The sequence below is a fragment of the Magnolia sinica genome, chromosome 9 (assembly GCF_029962835.1).
Source record: "Magnolia sinica isolate HGM2019 chromosome 9, MsV1, whole genome shotgun sequence".
NCBI lineage: Eukaryota > Viridiplantae > Streptophyta > Magnoliopsida > Magnoliales > Magnoliaceae > Magnolia > Magnolia sinica.
In genome coordinates this window covers 80,756,596-80,762,532 of record NC_080581.1, presented here as the reverse complement: position 1 = coordinate 80,762,532, position 5,937 = coordinate 80,756,596, and the positions used below count along the sequence as shown (strand labels likewise).

The 5,937-nt window shown below is 41.4% G+C and overlaps 1 non-coding gene across 1 annotated transcript; it reads left to right on the top strand.

The window, feature by feature from the left end:
- The first annotated feature begins 1,122 nt into the window (after nucleotides 1-1,122).
- Nucleotides 1,123-1,229, top strand: LOC131257253 (small nucleolar RNA R71). Its single transcript, XR_009177264.1, has one exon. It is a non-coding gene; the product is annotated as a small nucleolar RNA R71 (small nucleolar RNA).
- Nucleotides 1,230-5,937: the final 4,708 nt, after the last annotated feature.

Here is a 5,937-nt window from a genome sequence, read left to right as displayed (position 1 = left end):
TCTTGCTTCATGATGGCACTCACTTTCTCAGTCAAGAAGATTTTCTTTTGAATAATTTTCCGTCGTTTGGTCGTGCATAAGTCTTTCAGGAATTTGGCGTATGAAGGTATCTGTTTAACGACATCAAGTAGAGGAATGTTGACTTTCACTTGTTTCAACACCTCTAGGATATCCTGAGAGTTAGAGAGAGGTTTTGGTGCGACCAACTGTTGGGGAAATGGAGCAACTAGCTTTTCTAGAAGTTCCGGTTCTAATTTTTGTGGGGCATCACTAGATCCATCATTGTTGTCCTCTTCTGGTTCTTGAGGCTTTTCGGGCCTAACCGGAAGAGTTTTATCAATGATCTTTCCACTCCTAAGAGTGGTGATGGATTTAACATGCCCCATCTGATTTGAAGAGCTGGGATCATTAATCTTGTACTGCGGTTTAAGATTGGGGAGAGGTTGTGCAGGAAGCATCCCCTTTTCTATAACCGTCATACGAGAATCTATCTTTTGCATAAAATCTGTAATTCTCCGCATTGCCTGAGCCAGCTCTTGTATGGGATTTTGAACCGGTTCCTCTTGAGGTTTCACTTGATTTGGATTTTGATTGAAGAAACCTGGAGGAGTCGCCGTTTGTCCATTCCTCCAACTAAAGTTTGGATGATTTTTCCAGCCAGGATTGTATGTATTGGAGTTAGGTCCAGTAAAAGGTCTTTGATAGTTGTTTACGGCATTGGCTTGTTCATTCAACACTCCTCGAAAGGCAGGTATTGTAGGATAGTTTTCAGTTGTGTGAATGTTGCAATCACAGATGCCGCAAACAATTCCATTGACCTTATCCTTCTTTCCTTCCATGGCCTCAACTTTCCTTATGAGCGTAGTCACTTTACACTTGAGATCATCCTCTTCTTTCAAAAGATATAATCCACCTTTCTCCTTTAATTGAGTCGGCCTGGACGTGGTGTTCGACTTTGGGTAATAGTCCCAAGATTGTGTTTTTTCAGCCAAATTGTCGAGGTAGTCCCATACCTCGTCGACATCTTTATTAATGAACTCTCCATTACACATTGTCTCGACCATTTGGCGCATGGAAGATGTCAGTCCATCGTAGAAAAAATTTGTAATGCGCCACGTTTCAAATCCATGTTGTGGGCATGAACTGACCAAATCTTTGAACCTTTCCCAACATTGGAAGAATGTTTCATCTTCCTTTTGGGCAAAGTTCATGATTGCTTTTCTGAGGGTAATCGTTTTATGATGTGGGAAGAATTTTTTTATGAATTCCCTCTGCATGTCGTTCCATGTGCCAATCGATCTAGGACGCAGTGAATGTAACCACGTCTTAGCTTTCTCTTTTAAGGAAAAAGGAAAGAGTTTCAACCTAACTGTATCCTCAGATACATTAGGAAAACATAATGTAGCCATAATCTCATCGAACTCTTTCAAATGCAAGTATGGACTCTCTGATTCAAGTCCATGGAATTTGGGAAGGAGTTGGATAACTCCTGGCTTGATGTCCATTTGTCCTGTGTTTTCAGGAAAAATCATACATGAGGGCGTACTCACTCCCGCCGGTTGTAGATAATCTCGTAAAGTACGAGGTGGGGGTGCCTGTTGCACCTCATTTTCATCTTGGGTATCCTCCACCCTAGGTGGAAGTAGAGGAGGTTGGTCTTCAGCCATAACCTCAGTTAACTCAGGGGATTTCAAGTGGTGTCTAGTCCTGCGATGGATAGTCAACCCCTCAACCAATCCTCCTTCAGTCAAGAGACGTCGAGTGTTGTCACGGGCCCACTTGGGCATGAAACACTCGCAGCCCTCAATCAAATTCAAAGCCTAATCCTAAGAAAGGAAAAGAAAATCTAAAAAGAAAGAGAGGGAGAGTTGGAAGGAAATTACCAAATTGAAGCCCCTAAGTTAAGGACCTGCAAAATAAAACAAAATAAGTTAGATTCTAAAAAGAGAAGAACGATCCTTTAAAAGAAAAATAGCAGTAAATTAATTCCTAAACGAAAGTGGAAATTTCTAAAATAAATTAGGAAAGACCTAAACTAGAAAGTAAATTATTAAAAGAGAACTGAAAAATAGAAAGTAGGGAAGGAGCTTACCAAATTAGAAATTTCTATTTTAAAGGCCTACAAAATAGGAAGGTCAGTTTTTAAACTAAAATTCTACAATTAGAAAGTAAAAAATAAAAATTGAAAGTAACTTTCTGAAAAGGGGACTAACTAACCAAGTTTCTAAAAATAAAAGAGGAAATTTCTAAAAATAAACTATTTCCTACAAATAGGAAAATACTAGAATTAGAAAAATTTAAACCCTAACTTTAAAAGTGGAAAAAAAGTAGAGATATTGGGAAGGAATTACCAATTTATGGACTTATGTCAGTATCCTACAAAACACAGAAACAAGTTAGTTCTAAAAATCAATTAAAAACCTAAAACTAAAGTTAGTTAAATCCTAATATTAAAATAATTCTAAAACTAATTAATTTCAGAGAATCGTAACCGTCAGTCCCCGGCAACGGCGCCAAAAACTTGTTCACTCCCCAAGTATAGGGTTGTGATGTAGTAATAAACTCGGTAAGACCGAGGTCGAATCCACAGGGACTGATACCTGTACGTTATCTGAAACCAAGTAGAACTAGAACTAGACTAAAATGTGATCTAACCAAATAGAATTTTAAGGAATAATTATGGAATAATTATCTAAAACTTTAAGGAATTCAGAGGAAAGAAACTAGGGATTCAGAGGATCCACTTGTAGAGATCAGGGAGATCTTATGCCTGCATCAAGGATTATGGAATTCAAACTGAACTTACTTGATCTGGTTTTCAAGAGATGAAAGGTATATGAATTAGAATGGATTCCATCATCTAGCCATGCCCAGGAGACAAAGCAACAATAGGATTAAACTAATTACCAACCAATCAACATTGTATGAAGATCGGGAAGGGTACTGTCATCCTATCATGCCCGTGGGACAATGATGAACAACAGGGGTTCCTGACTTCATAAACATAAAAAGGGAAAAAAAAATACTCAAAATCATCGCAGATCCATTGTAATCTCAGTCACAACAAACCCTTAAAAATAACTGAAAGTATTCTTTTTAATTTGAACAAAAATCAATATCAGTCCATCTAAACAATAGGCACAAGCAAAGTTTCTCCCATCAGACTACAAGCTTCACCTCTTAGCCCTAGCTAAGAGGTTTAGCCACACATGGGCATGATGTGGCTGAACTTAGAAATAATAAAAAAAAGAATAGAATGAGAACCAGATTTCTCTCTCCAGCCATGTTCACGTCCGTTCCTTCCCCACGTTCAAGCCTTCAAAACCGAGCCCAGCAGCCGAAAACCCACCTGCTGCTTCCCACGGCTCAGCAGCAGCCAACCCCGTTCCTCTTTCTCTCTCCCTGACGTGCAGCAGCAACCAAAGACGAGCTCCCTGTACTCTCCCGCACCTTCCCTGCTGCTTTCCTTTTTAGCAAAAAAACTCCCCCTTTTCTTCCGTTTTTCTCCTCTTATAGAACTGTCGTGGAGTCCCACCAGGATTAGGTTGCGGAAACAGTCTTCCGCAGCCAGGAACGCACGTCCCTCTGCTGCGAGATACCTCACGCAGTCCGGAATTCCGCGTCTCCATTCTTCCTCTTCTTTGCCTTCTTTCCAAAAGGACAGCGTCCTCTGGGAGATTTTTGGCCCACCTACATGATGAACGGTTCAGATCAGCCGTCCGACAGCCCCCAAGGGCGTACAACCCGCCTGAAAGTCGGACGGCGTCCGGTTGCGAAACAGAGTGCGTTACGCACGTACGCTGTCCGATGGTGGGGTCCACAGCAGGCAATCCAAGCCGTCCATTGAATTCTTCTCGAAATTTCAGTCAGGATGGGCTGGTTTTTGTCGAGTTTTGGTGTGGTCCACCGATGTTTCTCTTCCACCGTCTATCGTGCCTTTAACGGTTAGGATTCTGCAACATTTCACATGGTCTCAAAAGGCCGCCTTGGTGAGGTAAATACCCCACTTACGCACACAATGGACGGTCCCGATTGATGCTATGCCTGATGTGTGGGGCCCACAAGCAAATCCGACGGACGAACAGCGTTAACGCTGTTGCGTTTTTGGAAAAATTTGAGTTTGAGTCGGTCAGCGCCTGCTGACCGACTTTGAGTGAACGGGTGCACGGCTGGTGCACGTGATGTTATGCACATTCATCACAGGTGGGGCCCCACAGAGATGTTAATGAGAAATCCGCTCCGTCCATCAGCTTTTTCACCTCATATAATGGATTGAGAAAAATTTGAAGCATATCCAGATCTCAAGTGGGCCCAGAATCAACTGTTTATGGGCTGATCTGACAGTTGTGCCACTTCCGGAGGGATCTGAAAGTTGAAATCCGTCATGTACGGTTAATTTGTGGTCTTCAGGCCATATATGGAGTTTCGAACTGATCGGATGGTGGGAACCCTATGATCTTGCATTCTGGACACTTTTCAGGCCACTTGAGCTTCAGTTCCTCAATTTTCTTGGATCCCTAGCATGCACATCCGTCGATCTTGGTCTCCTGGGGTCCGTCCCTTGCCTTGGTGCATTCCGAAAGTTAATTCCATGCTTTTAGCATCGCGATCCAGTCCCAGCTCGCAATTCCACCTTGCAACAGAAACATGATTAAAATGAGCTATTAAATGGTGCTATGTTCATAAATCTAGGCAACAACTATGTTTGATATGCAATATTTGACCCTCAACACCAGCTGAGGCATGAAGGACTGGAATTCAATGCTATTTCTCGTTTCAACAGTAGCTGCATTTTGTCCTTGTTCTTCTTCTTCCTTCTCTACCTGATACGAGCGAGCATGGATGGCTAGATGGCATGCAGTGCCTGAGGCATGACAGACTAGAATTCAAAAACTAGTTCTCGTTTCAGTAGCTGTTGCATTTTATCCTTCTTGTTCTTCTCCTTCTTGATGTTCTTCTTCTTCTCCTCCTCCTTCTTGATGTTCTCGTTCTTGTTTTTCTTGATATTCTAATCCTTGTTCTTGTTCTTCTCTTCCCAGATGAATAATGATTTAGATTAGACAATGATAAGGAATTCTGATCCAAATGATGCCAGTAATTCAGTCCAAGTAATATTGGAGTATGCCTTTTTGTTCATGTCATTAGTTCCCGTAAATTGGAGTATGCCTCTTTATTAAGCACCAACACACAGGTCGGTATCATATTCTTCTCTTCTTGCTCAATAGCACATCAAGATGGCTCTTCCCAAATTTAGTTCAATAAAAATGGACCCCGATCATGAAACCCAAGTTGCCTGCACCACGCAGCTTACGCCGGATGGTCTATCTTACCTACGCTTGTATCGGGTTAGCGAAGATCTTCGTCAACAGACATTTTCATTTCATAAGGGGAATAATGAGTTTTTTCATTGCTGCTTTGCCTTAACCAATACAAGGTACATATTGGCAGCAACCAATGATTCTAATTGCTGTTTGATTGATACACATGAAGCAAACAAATGTTTCATGTTATTGGGAGAAAACAGCGAGAATTATAATATCTTTACCACTTCGGTAGATTGGCATCCGAACAAGTATTCTTTCTTTTCATCAACATCAGATGGTACCATACATATGTGGTCAATTTCGTCCGTTCATTGGTATCCTAGATTCCCATGTATATATTGTTATTCTTCCTTTGATAGTATATTTCGAGTAAGAGATGTCAGAAATAAGAATGTTGTAATCAGTATACAAGTGGACAACGCACCGCTCACCTCTTGTGACTGGAATCCCCACGGATTAACCTGTGTGGCAACTTCTTCGGACCACAGAGAGAAAATTCACATATGAGACATTAAGATACCCCACCATCCGCTTAAAGTCCTCAAAGGGGGGCCACGATAGTGGGATTTCGAAAGTTAAATTCTTATATGATCATGAATACAAAATTTCATCT